Source organism: Molossus molossus, unplaced genomic scaffold (assembly GCF_014108415.1).
Source record: "Molossus molossus isolate mMolMol1 unplaced genomic scaffold, mMolMol1.p scaffold_m16_p_11, whole genome shotgun sequence".
NCBI lineage: Eukaryota > Metazoa > Chordata > Mammalia > Chiroptera > Molossidae > Molossus > Molossus molossus.
Genome location: NW_023425346.1, coordinates 22,258,008 through 22,273,589, shown reverse-complemented (window position 1 = coordinate 22,273,589; position 15,582 = coordinate 22,258,008). Strand labels below are relative to the sequence as shown.

General features: G+C 36.9%; 1 long non-coding RNA gene across 1 annotated transcript; it reads left to right on the top strand.

Annotated features, from left to right (window-relative positions):
* The first annotated feature begins 1,272 nt into the window (after window positions 1–1,272).
* LOC118625149 lies at window positions 1,273–12,475 on the top strand. The gene is made up of 3 exons (XR_004958636.1): window positions 1,273–1,375; window positions 3,085–3,199; window positions 12,462–12,475. It is a non-coding gene; the product is annotated as an uncharacterized LOC118625149 (long non-coding RNA).
* Window positions 12,476–15,582: the final 3,107 nt, after the last annotated feature.

Sequence of the window (15,582 nt, the reverse complement as noted above, 5' to 3'; positions counted from 1 at the left end):
TAGTTCTTTTCTTGGAGTTTTGTTCTGTTCTTTCATTTGGGACATGTTTCTTTGTCTCCTCATTTTGGCCTCCCTGTGATTGTTTCTATGTATTGAGTAGAGTTGTTATGTCTCCTAGGGTTCCTAGGGTGGCCTGTTGTAGTAAGTATTCTGTAGGGTCCAGTGGCACAGCCTCCTTGGTCACCCAGCTGGGCCCTCAACGTGCACCCCTAGTGTGGATTTTACACCCTTCTGTTGGAATTGAGTCTTGATTGCAGTCTCAATGTGGCTTCTTTAATTTCATAGTTGTAGAGCTTCCTTTTAGCTTGATTTCAGGCAGTTCTGAAGGATGTTTATTCTGTAGTTTATTTGTAATTTTGATGTGGTTGTGGGAGGAGGTGAGTACCATGTTTACCTATGCCACTATCTTGACTGGAAGTTTCATTCCTTTTCTTTTTTTTTATCCTCACCCGAGAACATTTTTCCATTTTTGTTCAGATAGAGTGGGAGGGAGAGAGAGGAAGAGAGAGAGTGAAACATTAACATAAAAGGACCACATTAAGTGGCTGCTTCCCGTACAATACCAACTAGGGCCAGGGTTAAATTGCAACCGAGGTAAATGCCCTTAACCAGAATTGAACCCGTGACTCATTGGTCTGTGGGCTGACACTCCAACCGCTGAGCCAAACCAGCCAAGGCTCATTCTTTTTCTTAAATAAAAAGTTGTGAAGCATGTTTTGAATATTGTGATAAAGATCCCAAATGCAGTTCAAGATTTGCTTATCTGATTGCTTGGCTTAATGAATAGCTGTCCAGCTGTTCAAAATTTGGCCGTAGGTTGAAAAAACATGACATCATCATTTGAAACAGCCTTAGACAAAGTTATAAAACAAGAGAATTTTCAGATGGGAGTAGTGGTGGGGGCTAGGTGAAAAAAGGTGAAGGGGTTAAGAAGTGCAAATTGATAGTCACAGAATAGTCATGGGGATGTAAAGTACAGCATAGGAAAAATAGTCAATAATAGTGTAATAGCTATGTATGGTGCCAGGTGGGTACTAGACTTATCTGGAGAACCCCTTCGTAAATTATATAAATGTCTAACCACTTCGCTGTACACTTGAAACTAATATAAAATAATATTGAATGTCAAATTTAATTGAACAATTTTCTTTTTTTTAAAGAAGAAAGAAAGCATGATAATTTGATCTTCAGAAAATGTCACATTCTCTTTCTAACCTGATCTCGTATTCAGTGCTCTCTTCTTCCTTTCAGCCGAGCCTCACTACGAAGGCAATCCAAGTCCTGCTTTGGCCATGCTGCTTTTCACCAAACGTGACCTTTGTCTCTTTGTAGCTGTTCAGAAAATACAACAGGCCCCAAAATGAAGTCACTTGTGGTAAGCCCCACCAAGACTTTATATGTAACCTAATTTCAGTTTCACTTTCTCCCAGGAGTGAAATTTTAAATTAGTCTGGACTTTCTTAATAAACATTAGTGAGGTAATCTGCTTGATAAGATTCCTTCCCTTTCCTTAAAAAAAAAAGGTGACTTTGCCTGAAATAATCCGCTCTTTTAACGTCTTTGTCTCATCTTCATTTTGCCTATTAAAACCTCCCATGTTTGTGTGGCCAGTGTGGGTCAGTGGTTGAGCATTGACCCATGTACCAAGAGGTCACCAGTTTGTGGGCCCAATCCCCAGTGGGGGGAATGCAGGAGGCAGCCAATTGATGTTTTCTCTCATCGATGTTTCTATCTCTTTTTCCATCTCACTTTCTCTCTCTCAAAAATCAATAAAGAAAATAAATAAATAAATAAATAATAAATAAATAACCTCCCATGTTGTATAACTCCTCAGAACTCCCCTGTATTTGCTACTTGGGATGCTGCCTGATTCATGAATCATTCAGTAAAACCAATTAGATCTTCCCATTTACTTGGTTGAATTGTGATTTCACATAGGATAAAATTCAACTCCCTTAGATTAAAGAAATTTTGTTTTTGTGATTTGGACCTTACTTAGCTCAGGAATTTGCCAGTGTGTTCATTTTTTTTTTTTCCTGAATTCATAGTTGTTTCTTTTGTCCCACACTTTGTCAAAGAGTTCATTTAAATAGCACACTTCTTCCTCACCTAAGTTAGGAACCAATTGAGAAATGAGACAAAAGTATAATGCATATGGGGACTGAAATATGAACGTTGTTAACTACCAATACAGCTGATATTGGACAATTTTCCCATTGGTGAACAAGTAGACTTCCTAATAACAGTTCCCAGATAGTCATACTAACCAAGTCATAGGCAGTGCTGGACAAGGGCAGACCTCCCCACACTTGGTCCCCAGGTGCCCCATAAGGTACTTCCCTACTTGCAGCCTATGTCCCAAGCAGAAAGAGAGAAGAAGGGGCTGGCCTACTTAAGCCTAGTGTCTCCTTGCGAAATTTCCAGTTATATTAACTCATTCTTCCTCAGAGGACTGAATGAGCTGCAGATAGGATGGGGTGAGGAAGGCCAGGATTGTTAGGCATGTAGAGACCCTCTGGATGCTGTAGAACACAAGGAGTGGAGAAGAAACATCACTCCAGTAAGATGGACTGACTTTCCAGCTTCACTTTTCTTATTGCCAAAGCACAGAGTTCTTTTAATGAGGATTTATGAATGGTGGAGTTTTTATTACCTGTGTGTCTGAAAATATCTTTATTTTTCTCTCACTTTGGAAAGATTATCTAGTTGGTGGTTTTCAGAAGCTCCACAGCTCGTCCTCAGTAAGTGCTGTGGTGGGAAAGGGAAAGAAAAGTTCTAATATGGAGTTGGGGGGCGGAGGGGGTGTCCCAGGTCCTACTTTCCAGCTACAGCAATTCTGTCTTTATTTATTTTTTTTACAAATTGGGTTTCTGCATATTATTGAGAACAAAGATCATATCAATAGATCAAGTTTAAAAATATTGTTGTAGACTAATTTTTCTTATAATAAAAATAACAACAAACACTTAAATAGCACTTCTAAGCCAAACACAACATTAAATGATTTCTTGTGTATGTGTACAAACATTAATTTAATTCCCAAAACAACCTTGTAAAATAGTTTAATGATATCCTCTTTTATAGATGAGATTAGAGCACAGAGGAGTTTTTCATAGAATGTGCATTGACCCATGGCTTTTGGATAACCACACGTGTCCCATCTATAAACTTGATGTCATCAAAGCCCTTGGATACTGAGGTGAGCTTGAGGATGTCCAGGAGATGCCTGTTCCAGAATCAGTCCCTGAGAGTATTTTGGCTGCAAGTCTGAGTATCACTATGCAAGACAATGACAGAAGTGATGGGAGCAATTCACCATCTTCCTTCACTAATGAACCCATGCCTCAGTGCGATGTACGTTTTAAAGAAGATGCAGATGAAAACACAGCCTTAGCAGATAGAGATGGGCAGGAGTGACCTTCAGTGTGGAGGACCTGTTTCCTAGTGCATTTGCCACTGACAGTGGCATGGACAGAACTTTGAGTTAAAGGACATTTTATTGTGTTTACTTTAGCACATAGTTTGTATATTTGAAAATCATGTACATTCTTTTACCTCTCATGTTCTGATTTGATATACAAAGGGCTAAGCTATTTTATTCTTGAAGAGACTTATTGATTAGTGTTCATACACTTTCTACTAAAGTATATCATTTACAATAAATAATGCTGTTTCAAACTGTGTATAGAGGAGGTGACTAGGAAGGCATGATAATGTCAAGGATGGGCAGTGTTTCTAAATACCAGACTAGCTACCACGGAACTCATAAACACGATAAATTCTGTCTCTCAAGGGTGGTTTTAGACTAAGCACCCTTAATTTAGACTATTTGAAGTGGATTGTGTAATTAAATCCCATAAACTAATTACCAGTTTTCCCTGAAAGAAAGACTTTTTTTATAATGTTAAATTTATAAGTGAGATAAGAGAAATCTACAGCTTTCTTGCACTTTGGTATTATTTAGAGATTTCTAAACATGAGAAAACTTTTTTTTTATTATTATATTACCTAATTTCTTATGACATTTTGATTAGAAGCTTGTTCATTTTTTTTTCAACAAATAAAAATGCTAAGAATCTGTATTTTTTTAAAAAAAATACAGATAAGTGAAATAATTTTTCTGAAGTTATACAGCTAGTTAAGTGACCCTGGTATTCTGAATTCAGAGTGCCTATTATAAACAATTGTACCATTGTGAGGTCTAGGAAGTTAGAACGAATACCACATCTAAATAATGGATGGGGAGAAAAAATAATCTAAATTTCTTTACTTTCCTTCAAGAGTTTTCTTATTATACCACACCTATTTTCAGGGTGGCCACTTACTCTGTGCACAGGAAATGTTGACCCTGACTAACGTATTTACTGCTGGTGATTTAGTGGAGGTGACTGCACACTTGGATATTCAACATCCTACTTGATTTCACCAGTTGGATGACTCACAAGCTCCTTAAACTTAGGAAGTCCCGAACAGGACTGGTGATTCCACACCCCACAAACCTGTCCATCCTATCCCATCTGCTTTCAGTAAATAGCATGATCTTTTGTCAATTGCTCAAGCCAGAAACTTGTTCATCATCTTTAATTGCTCCCTGTGTTCACCTCCCCCATCCAGCCCACCAGCAAGCGTTTTTGCTACAAACCCCACAATGCAGCTGGAATCTATATCATTCCTTCCAGCAGCACTGTGCCACCATAAGAAAAACAGCACAGTAGCTGTTACACCCATAGCTTTTCTTTATCTCCACAGAATGAGCTCCATCTACACACCATCTGCTTTTCCGGAGGTCTGCAGTCAGTATGCTCAGTAACAACACTCTATCCCATTCCTTTTCTTCTTTGGTAACCTTATTCTGTGGACAATAAATGTCACAAATATCTCCAGTTTATCCCAGTAAATCACATTTCCACAAACATTTCTTTCAAGGAACATTAAGAAATTGTAGATATACACAGCTACAACTGTCAATTTATTTCATGTTTGATCTGATTTCTAATTTGTATGGCTGCAAAGTTGTTATATTTGAAGTAAGCTACGCAGGTATATTCCCCTAATTTGTCACAAAACTCTTTTGCTATCTGTTTCAGTATTTAACTTTTCAAGATTCTATATCAAAAGTTAAATTTCAAACAAAGTATTTAAGCTGTTTTGAACTTGTTTAGTTTAGACATATTTTAATCTTCTTGTTATTATATTGGCATGTTACAATTAATGGCCCACTTGAAATTTCATTAAATCTTCTATTATCAGAGGTGTATAACTGCAGCATAAAACATTTTCTCCAGGCTGAAACTTGTTATACAAGATCTCAGCCTAGAACCAATTTAAAAAATTAGTCATTAAACAGTTTGTCTTTGAATGCAGATTTGTCATTTTCATTAATTTTTTTTACTAAGCTGTTTAACCAGGTCTATACTCCCACATGCTAATATTCTAAAAACTGTTTTTGAAATATTCATATGAATAATGATGAGAAATATGAGAAAAAGTACTTTCTCCTTTTAGATGGAGGAATGGTATTTTCCCCATGCCCAGTGACCTCTAGTCTAGTCCTTCTGGCTAACCATTGCCATCATATAAACGTCCATTGCTCTTCCAAGGTTAAGGAGATCCATCGCCTATCTGAGCAAGATAGAGAGTGGAATCCTAATATTATTTTCAATAAATTTTCTTTTTATTCAGTCCTATATTCACATTCTATTAAAAGAGGTACCAGGTACCCCTAGTTTTTGAGGTTCCTCACGGTTCTGCAATGAAAATCAGATGGAATAATGATAAAGAGCACAGTTACTTAAGTTCACAGGAAATTATGCCTACTTCAAAGAACTTTGATGAGATTGCCTTTAGTCCACCAATGTTTGTTGAATGTCTGATATATACCAGGCGCTGTTTTAGGTGTTGTGGTTATGGCACTGAACAAAACAGAGATAATAAATGCTAAAGATTTTTCATAATGCCTGAGACACAGAAAGCACTCAATAAATGTAGGTTGTTCTCAGTATTATTTTGATCTTTATCATCAGCATCAATATGAACTAATAAATATCTGGAGAAGACCAAGGTCATGAAATATTTGGAAATCCGGAATATAATAAATGCTTGAATGAACAGTGAAAATACAAAGAGAAAAGTGAGCAGAATTAATCCACTTTTCAAAGATAAGAACTAGGAACAAAAGGTAGATGGCTTGATATAAAAATGAAATCTCACCAAGTGAATGAGGTAGCTGTGAGGGAGGGATTAGTCCTGATGTGGGTCTGACACATAGGAACTCTATAAAATTTCTAGAAATATACATTTTTTTGTCCTGCTTGGAATTTTGACTCATTTGTTTTTAGATGAGTCACTTAACTTCTTTGGGTGTCAGTTTGGGGTTCTCGTGTGTAAAAAGATGAGGCCACTCTCGGTGACCTCTAATGGCTTCTTAGCTTTAACATACTAAGGCTAATTAATGAAAGCCACCTGAGAAACTTTTCCATACTTGTTTCCAGTTCTGATTTTCTTTTTTTAATTCAAATTTTATTTTATTTTTTTCATTACCTTTTATTCCCTCTACCACCTCGACCCCACAATCACTAGTGTTGTCCATGTCCACGAGTTTTCTCTCTCTTTTTTTATTTTGCTCAATCCTCCACACCCCAACACCCCACCCCTTCACCCCCAAGAGTTGTCAGCCTGCTCTCAATCTAGGAATCTGTCTCTATTTTGCTCGGTAGTTCAGTTTGTTCATTAAATTCTACATATAAGTGAAATCATATGGTACTTGTCTTTCTCTGACTGGCTTATTTCACTTAGCATAATGTTCTCCAGGTCCATCCACGCTGTTACAAAGGGTAAAATTTTCTCCCTTTTTACAGCAGAGTCATATTCCATTGTGTAAATGTACCCCAGTTTTTTAATCCACTCATCTACTGATGGATACTTGGGCTGTTTACAGATCTTGGCTATTGTAAATAGTGCTGCAATGAACATAGGGGTACATACATTCTTTCAAATTAGTGTTTTGGGTTTCTTTGGATAAATTCCCAGGAGAGGAATCACTGGGTCATAAGGCAATTCCATTTTTAATGTTTTCAGGTAGTTCCATACTGCTTTCCAAAGTGGCTGTACCAATCTGCATTCCTACCAACAGTGCATGAGGGTTCCCTTTTCTCTACATCCTCGCCAACACTTGTTGTTTGCTGATTTATTGATGATAGTCATTCTGACAGGGGTGAGATAATATCTTATTGTGGTTTTAATTTGCATTTCAGTTTCTGCTTTTCTTTGGAGCTAGAAATGTGGAGAATTCTGGTCCATGAATGGAATATAGTTCTTATTTTTGTTTTCCATTTGACTTTAAAGATTAAAAAGTACATGAATTATATTTAAAAGAAACTTTGAGCTTTGCTAACAGGTGGAGATGGCTCAGTAAATAAAAACGTTATTTCAGAGAGAATAATGTGCAGTGTAGGTAAAACTAAACATTTATTCTTGGTTCTGAAACCAAAGTTATTAAAGTGAACAAAATTGCAAATCCATGTTGCTTTGAGAAACAGTTCTTGCTTGGCAATATTAGGATATTAGTTCTGATATGCACTGAAGGTTAATGCCATAGTGCCTAGGAGAATTATTGAGAATAAGACAAACTTTCCTAGCATACGTAGTTTTTGTAAAAAATACCTTTTTCCATTTTTCTTTAGTGCTTTCTTTCTTCCTTGTCTCTGATTTTCCTGTGCCATTTCCTTTTGCTCTAACTCAACAATCATTTGAGCGTATATTATGTGCTCAGCATGACTGATGAAGGATAGGGAAGGGAATATAAGGAAGTGTAAGGCGTGGTCCCTGATTTTGAGAGATCTATAAATTATTTAAGGAAAAAAGGATGGAAAAGAAACTAAGCTCTTACAGTGACCTTGGCACTGTACTAAGTGCTGTGAAGACAAAGATTCCTGCCTTCAAATAGTTTACAATCTAGTGTTTGGCAGATATTACTCTTGTTTTCCTTGTTTCCTTTTTTCCCTGTTTCCTTTTTAAAATTAAATTTATTGGGTGACACTGGTTAGTAAGATCATATAGGTTTCATGCGTATGTTTCCAAGATGCACAATCTGTATATTGCATTGTGTGCACACCACCCACAGTCCAGTCGTCTTCCATCACCACATATTTGGGACATTGCTCTTTTAATCCTCTCAACAACTGGTGAGATCCTTAGCATATCCTCATTTTTCCCGTTAGAAGTTAAGAAAGGTGTCCACGTATGTCTGAACGTAAAGCCACGTTTCTCTCTATGACACTGTATGGCCTTACAGGAACAGTAGACTATGATGGGATCAAGGGCATTGTGGAGAGGAGTACGCTATACTTTATAATAGGCATGTGGGAAAAGGAGACAATATTACAGGTTGTTGGAAAAGATGGGTGAGGACTTTATGGAGAGGTGGGGACTTGAGTCATTTTCTCCCTTCATTCTTTAATGACCTATTTATTAAGCACTCTATGCCAAGCTCATTGCTATACCTGCTTAACTGCTGTGACACATACATTTTAAAAAGGACCGATGCCTACAGAGATAGTTACAACCCATATTTTATAAAATATGTTATGTAGTGGATAATAGCCATATTTCATAACATTTTTATTTTCCTAAGTTCCACTCACAAAAATGAATTTCAATTTCTTGAATTAAGATGAACCCCTACAGTGGTTCTCAACCTTCCTAATGCCACGACCCTTTAATACAGTTCCTCATGTTGTGGTGACCCCCCAACCATAAAATTATTTTTGTTGCTACTTCATAACTGTAATTTTGCTACTGTTATGTCTTAGGCGACCCCTGTGAAAGGGTTCTTTGACCCCCAAAGGGATAGCAACCCACAGGTTGAGAACCACAGCAAGCTCTTAAAAAAAAAAAAAGTCAACCAAAATGTCTACTTATGTTTGGTTTTCACTTTAAAGAAATATTTAGCACAATTGTTTCTCAAATTGACTGAGCAAAGTAATCACCTGGAGCACTTCTTACAAATAGAGATTACAGAAAAAAATCTGGAAATTTATATTTTTAACAATGTCACAAGGTTATTTTTATCATCATCAAGTTTGAGAATCACTAATTTAGCCCAAAGCCATTTGAAATTTAGCCTTGGATTTCTTGATAATCAATTCAAATTTGCCCAGTCTAGGCTGATTTGACACAGCTCTGTAAACATCAGTCAGATCATTTGGCCAGATGGACTTAAAATTGGCCTTACAATTTTTTAAAATATGATTTTGTTGATTTTTTAGAGAGTGAGGCAGGCAGAGAGAGACAGAAACATCTATATGAACAAGAAACTTCTATCGGCTGCCTCCTGCATGCCTCCTACTGGGGATTGAACCTGCAACCTGGACATGTGCCCTGACTGGAAATTGAACTGAGACCTCTCAGTCCATGGGACAATGCTTAATCCACTGAGCCACACTGGCCGAGCTGGCCTTAAAGTTTGATGGAAAAACATCAGTCTGAACTAGATTTAGGTGAACAAAATTTAACATAGTTGTTTTTTAATGTATTAATGAAAAGAAAAACACCTGAACTCAAATTAGTGCCATTTCAAAATTTCTAAGAATGTGCTTTCAAGAGAAGGCAATGAGACGGTGTAGGTAAAAAGACAGTGGCAGTAGCATTCACTTCCATTTTTTGAATGAGTATTTGAAGCAATTCAAGCATGTAGGAATTATGGAAACTTGTTTTTAGGAAAAGATTATTGTTTGTTTGTTTGTTTTCAGTTTTAACAGAGTTCAAGGCTGGAGAGCATAGGAGTGATCAAGAATTTTAGTGACAAAATTTTCAGATACTAACTAGAGGAAGTTAGTAAAGACAAAGATCTGTTTTACATATAAAATGCCTGATAAATATTTCTTACTGGTGATTATGATAAGCTTTCTTAAACCCAGGGCTTTTTTCTTTTATGTTTTGATTAAGAAACTATGGACTGAACTGTGGGACAGGGAAGAAAACGTACTTGAGCTTTTCAGTCATTAGTGGCAAGGACTAATGTGATCTTAGTTTTGCGTTGTTCCTGGAATGAACTTGCTGTGTGGTTTTGAGAAAGTAACTTAACTTCTCTGCTTTTTATTTTCAATCTCTGTCAAAGAAACTTCACCAACAATACACATTCTATGTATCTTATAGATTAATGTGATGGTTAAATGAGATAAAGAGCATAAATACAAAAAGTTATTAAACTCCACTGATAATCAAAAAGTCTGTATATTTTGTTTCAAATGGTCTGAAAATCTTGCTTCCACACTGTTCAAAAAGATATTTGGTCAGGGAACCTACCTCAGGCAAAGCCAAGTCCTCCCAGTGCCTAGATTCTCTGAGGTGACACAGTTATTCACCAGAAATCATTTCAACATCAAAGAATACAGAACAGTAGTGTGGGAGCCATTCTCGTAAACCTACCTGTTCCCTGTTCTACTTGTTTAGCAGCTCAGTAGAGACTGTCTCTATCTACTGCTGTCCATTTGTACCCTTTTCATGAGCCTGTAACTCAGCAGCTTATGTTCTTTCCTAATTTAAATGCTGTTGCTTACTTGGAATACCAAGTGGGAAAATGCGGGCAACGCAAAGGTTAATAGAAGTGCTGACACAACCCTAATTACAGCAGCAGCAGACCTATCTGGATAATTGTAGCTCTTATCTCAGTTTCTCATACTCTCAGCCCACTGAGATCTGCCTCAAGCTAAGGATGAAAAGGGGGCCTCTGGAGTTGCTTGAAGAGCAGCTGTCTGATAGAGCTATCAGGCTTGTGCAGATACAGTGCCTGCCACTGTTGGATGGTTGTCATAATCAGCGTTTAGGCAAAACACCTGGACTTCTGCAAGGACCACCCCTCCCCTCCCCTCTTCAGCTCTACACTGGTGCCTCTTCATTCCTCTAACTGGGAGGGAGGATGAAACTGAAAGGGATAAAGGTGCTAGTCTGAACTGGTTGTCGGAGGCTTGACTGAATGTTTCCCATTAGGTCATTGTTTATCCTCATTTGAATATATGTTTATGTTTATTTTTATTCTTAGGACTGTGTTGGAAGCTTGCCCAACTCATCTATAGTAACTGAGTGTAGCATTTAAAGCCCACACATGCTGATGCTTGTTGAATGTAATTGGCCATGCTACATAGTGATGGCTTTGGGAGGGTGGAGATGGTAATTTTGCAACTTTGGGATCTCAAGTCAGCTAATTTAATGAGGTTCCAGATTCCTTGCTGTCAAAAGAAACTAATGACATTGACCATCATCATTGTTTATTTTGTTGTTAGCATTGAATGTTTACCTAAATTCTGTACCTTTATGTTGCCAACTAGACCAAATTATTGGGTTAATATGTGAAGGTGGAAAGGTTGGTAAAGGGTATTTTAATTTTAACTTTTGTAATCTTTGTGTGTTTGGTTCTGCTTAAAGAGTTCATGGAGGTAACATCTATGTGAAATCATCTATCATCTATCTAGCCATCCATTTATCCATATCTATTATTTATTTATTCATTTATTACTGGGTTTGCTTAAGCTAGTTATAGGGTACATGTATGACACTATTATGTGTATGAATAGAGATATATGTGTTCTATATTTTTACCCTGAGCCTTGTAGGTCATGGAGCTAACATTTTTCAGAAGCAATTGTGTATATAGAAAGACACTTCTGTCACTATGTTGAACACCTGAAACAAATATAATATTGTATATCAAATGTAATTAAAAAAAATTTAAAAACCACTTCTACAACTTTCTATTGATTTCAATCCAAAGGCAACGACTAATGTCTAATGCACAGGTTTGCTTTTGGTTCCTCAAGTCAACCCCTTTCCCAGCAGAATTTAATATACTCAAGACCACATTCTGGTCATTTAGTCTGATCCTTTATTCACACTATGGTTTAGTAAGTTATCCATTCACAGTAGCACTTTTGTTTGAAAGGGGGTATGTAGAGATATAAGAACTGATCCTAATACAATAAAATGGGTCACTAAAAATGACAGAATTCAGTGATTGGCAGCAATGATATTTTTAGAAATAAGGCCTTCCACAGTAATCATCACTTCTATAATCAGCTTTGTAGAGAGGTCCCTACTCTGGGCCCTGACTATAACCCCTGAGTCATAGCAGTGAGTGGGTGTATGAGTGTTTGGGTTTGTTTACTCATGCAAAGTACATGCTGAAGGAAGAGCTACTGAAACTTAAAACAGCTCCACAAAACATTGTAAAGGATTACACAATGACAAGCAACACCCTGAATAATTAAATATATGTGCAAATGACAGACCTAAAACTCAGTTGTAGTATATTGTCACATGGCTAATAATAGTAATGATATTAATAATTATAAGCCAGCATTTGTTTAGCTTTTATTATATGCCGGAACTGCATTAAGTGCTTCATTGTGTTATGAAATTCTTGCAGCTACTCTGTGAGGGACATACAGTTATTATTTCTATTTTAGATGGTGATCTGTGGCATAAGGAACTTCAGTAAATTGTTCTATATGGTAAGTTGTCAAAGTTGGGTGAAATTCAGGTGACTCTCATGCCAAATCCTGGGTCTCCAATCAGTTCACATACTATGCTACTTACCACAAAGCCAGTTCAGGGTTTTCTGTAATTTATATTATCTTCTTAGAGGATTTGATGGGTTTGCTCAAGTCAAGGGGGAAAATGGCTATTTAGGACACAGCTTACATGTATCTAAGCCACAAACTCTATGAACTACTTGTTCATAGACACCACTTAAGTATCTAGTTATTGTCAGAATCAGATCAGATAAAGAGAAAAAAGTCATATTTGAGACCATAAAGAGAAAAATTTTATTTTTTAAACTATATTTTTATTCATTTTTTAGAGAGAGAGGAAGAGAGAAGGGGAGAGAGATAGAAACATCAATGAGAAAGAACATAGATAGGCTGCCTCCTGCATGCCCCCCACTGGAGATTTGGCAGAAAACCTGGGCATGTGCCCTGACCGTGAATTGAACCGGCGACGTCTTGGTGCATGGGTCGACACTCAACCACTGAGCCACACCAACCGGGCTTATTTTATTTATTTTTTATTAATTTATTTTTGTTACAGATGTTTCTCCTTTTCTCCCATTGACACCCTCCTCCCCATCTGCTCTACCCGGTCCCTAGCTTTGTTGTCCATGTCCATCGGTTATGTGCACACGCATATAAATTCTGTTGATTATCTCTTCCCTCCCCTCCCAACCTCTTCTGAGGTTTGTCAGTCTGTATCCTACTTCTACGTCTCTGGGTCTACACTGTTTCTCAGACTGTTATGTTCATTATATTCCACAAATAAGTGAGATCATGTGATATTTGTCTTTCTCTGCTTGGCTTGTTTTGCTTAGGATAATACTCTCCAGGTCCCTCCATGTCATCTCAAAAGATAAGAAATCTTTCTTTCTTACAGCTGCATAGTACTCCAATGTGTATATGTACCAACTCTTTTTTATCCATTCATCTACTGATGGACACTTGGGCTGTTTCCAGATCTTAGCTATTGTAAATAGTGCTGCTATGAACATGGAGGTACATATATTCTTTCTGAAGGGTGTTTCAGGCTTCTTAGGGTATATTCCTAGAAGTGGGATCACTGGGTCAAATGGAAGTTCAATTTTTAATTTTTTGAGGTAACACCATAGTGTTTTCCATAGTGGTTGCACCAGTCTGCATTCCCACCAGCAGTGTACTAGAGTCCCCTTTTCTCCACACTCTTGCCAACACTTGTTGTTTGATGATTTGTTGATGGCGGCCATTCTGACAGGTGTGAGGTGATACCTCATTGTTGTTTTAATTTGCATTTCTCTGATGATTAGTGATGTTGAGCATTTCTTCATATGTCTCTTGGCCATTTGTATGTCCTGTTTGGAGAGGTATCTATTCAGCTCCTCTGCCCATTTTTTAATTGGGTTCTTTGTCTTCCTTTTGTTGAGTTGTATGAGCACTCTATATATATTGGAAATTAACCCCTTATCTGATGTATCATTGGCAATTATGCTCTCCCATACAGTGGGTTCCCTTTCCATTTTGATGGCTGTTTCTTTTGCTGTGCAGAAGTTTTTGAGTTTGATGTAGTCCCTTGTGTTCATTTTCTCCTTTGTTGTTGTTTCTGTTGCCTTAGGTGATGTATCAGTGAAAATTCTGCTGTGTATGATGTCTGAAATTTTGTTGCCTACATTTTCTTCTAAGATTTTTATGAATTCATGAGTCACTTTTAAGTCTTATCCATTTTGATTTTATTCTTGTGTATGGTGTAAGTTGACGGTCTAGTTTTATTTTTTTGCATGTAGCTGTCCAATTTTCCCAACACCATTTCTTAAAGAGGCTGTTTTTACTCCATTGTATGCTCTTGTCAACTTTGTCAAATACTAATTGAGCATAATGTCTTGGGTAAATTTTCGGGTTCTCTGTTCTGTTCCACTGGTCTATATGCCTGTTCTTGTGCCAGTACCAGGCTGTTTTAATTACAGTAGCTTTGTAGTAAAACCTGATATTCACTAATGTGATTCTGCCTATTTTGTCCTTCTTTTTTAAGATTGCTGTGGCTATTCAGGATTTTTTTTTTTGTTTCATATGAACTTTTGAAGTATCTGTTCTAGTTCTGTGATGTATATCGTTGGTACTTTGATGGGGATTGCATTGAATCTATAGATTACTTTGGGTAATATGGACATTTTAATGATGTTAATTCTAATACATGAACAAGGTGTGTGCCTCCACTTTTTTATATCTTCCTCTATTTTTTTTTCAATGTCCTATAGTTTTCTGCTAATAGGTCCTTTACTTCTTTGGTTAAGTTTATTCCTAGGTATCTTAATTTTTTTGCCGCGATGATAAATGGGATTTTTTTTAGTTTCTCTTTCTGTGAGTTCATCATTGGTGTATAAGAGTGCTGTCAATTTCTTAATGTTAATTTTGTATCCTGCTACTTTGCCAAATGCATTTATTATGTCTAGTAGATTTTTAATGGAGTCTTTAGGGGTTTCTATGTATAATATTATGTCATCTGCAAATAATGACAGTTTCACTTCCCCCTTTCCAGTTTGGATCCCTTTTATGTTTTTTTCTACTCTGATTGCTGTGGCTAAGACTTTCAGTACTATGTTAAATAAGAGTGGCAAAAGTGGGCCACTCTTTTTTCTTAAGAGAAATGTTCTGTTCCTGTTCTTAAGAGAAAGGTTTTAATTTTTGCCCATTGAGTATGATGTTGGATGTAGGTGTTTTATATATGGCCTTTATTATGTCGAGATATGATCCCTCTATTTCCACATTACTGAGTTTTTTAAATCAGAAATGGATGCTGGATTTTGTGGAATGCTTTGTCAGCATCTATTGATATGATCATATGGTTTCTCTCTTTCATTTTGTTTATATGGTGTATCACATTTATTGATTTGTGAATATTGTACCAGCCTTGCATCCCTGGGATGAATCCTACTTGGTCATGGTGAATAATTTTTTTGATGTATTGCTGGATTTGATTTGGTAGTATTTTGTTCACGATTTTGGCATCTAGGTTCATCAGGGTTATTGGCCTGTAGTTTTCTTTCTTTGTAGTGTCTTTTTCTGG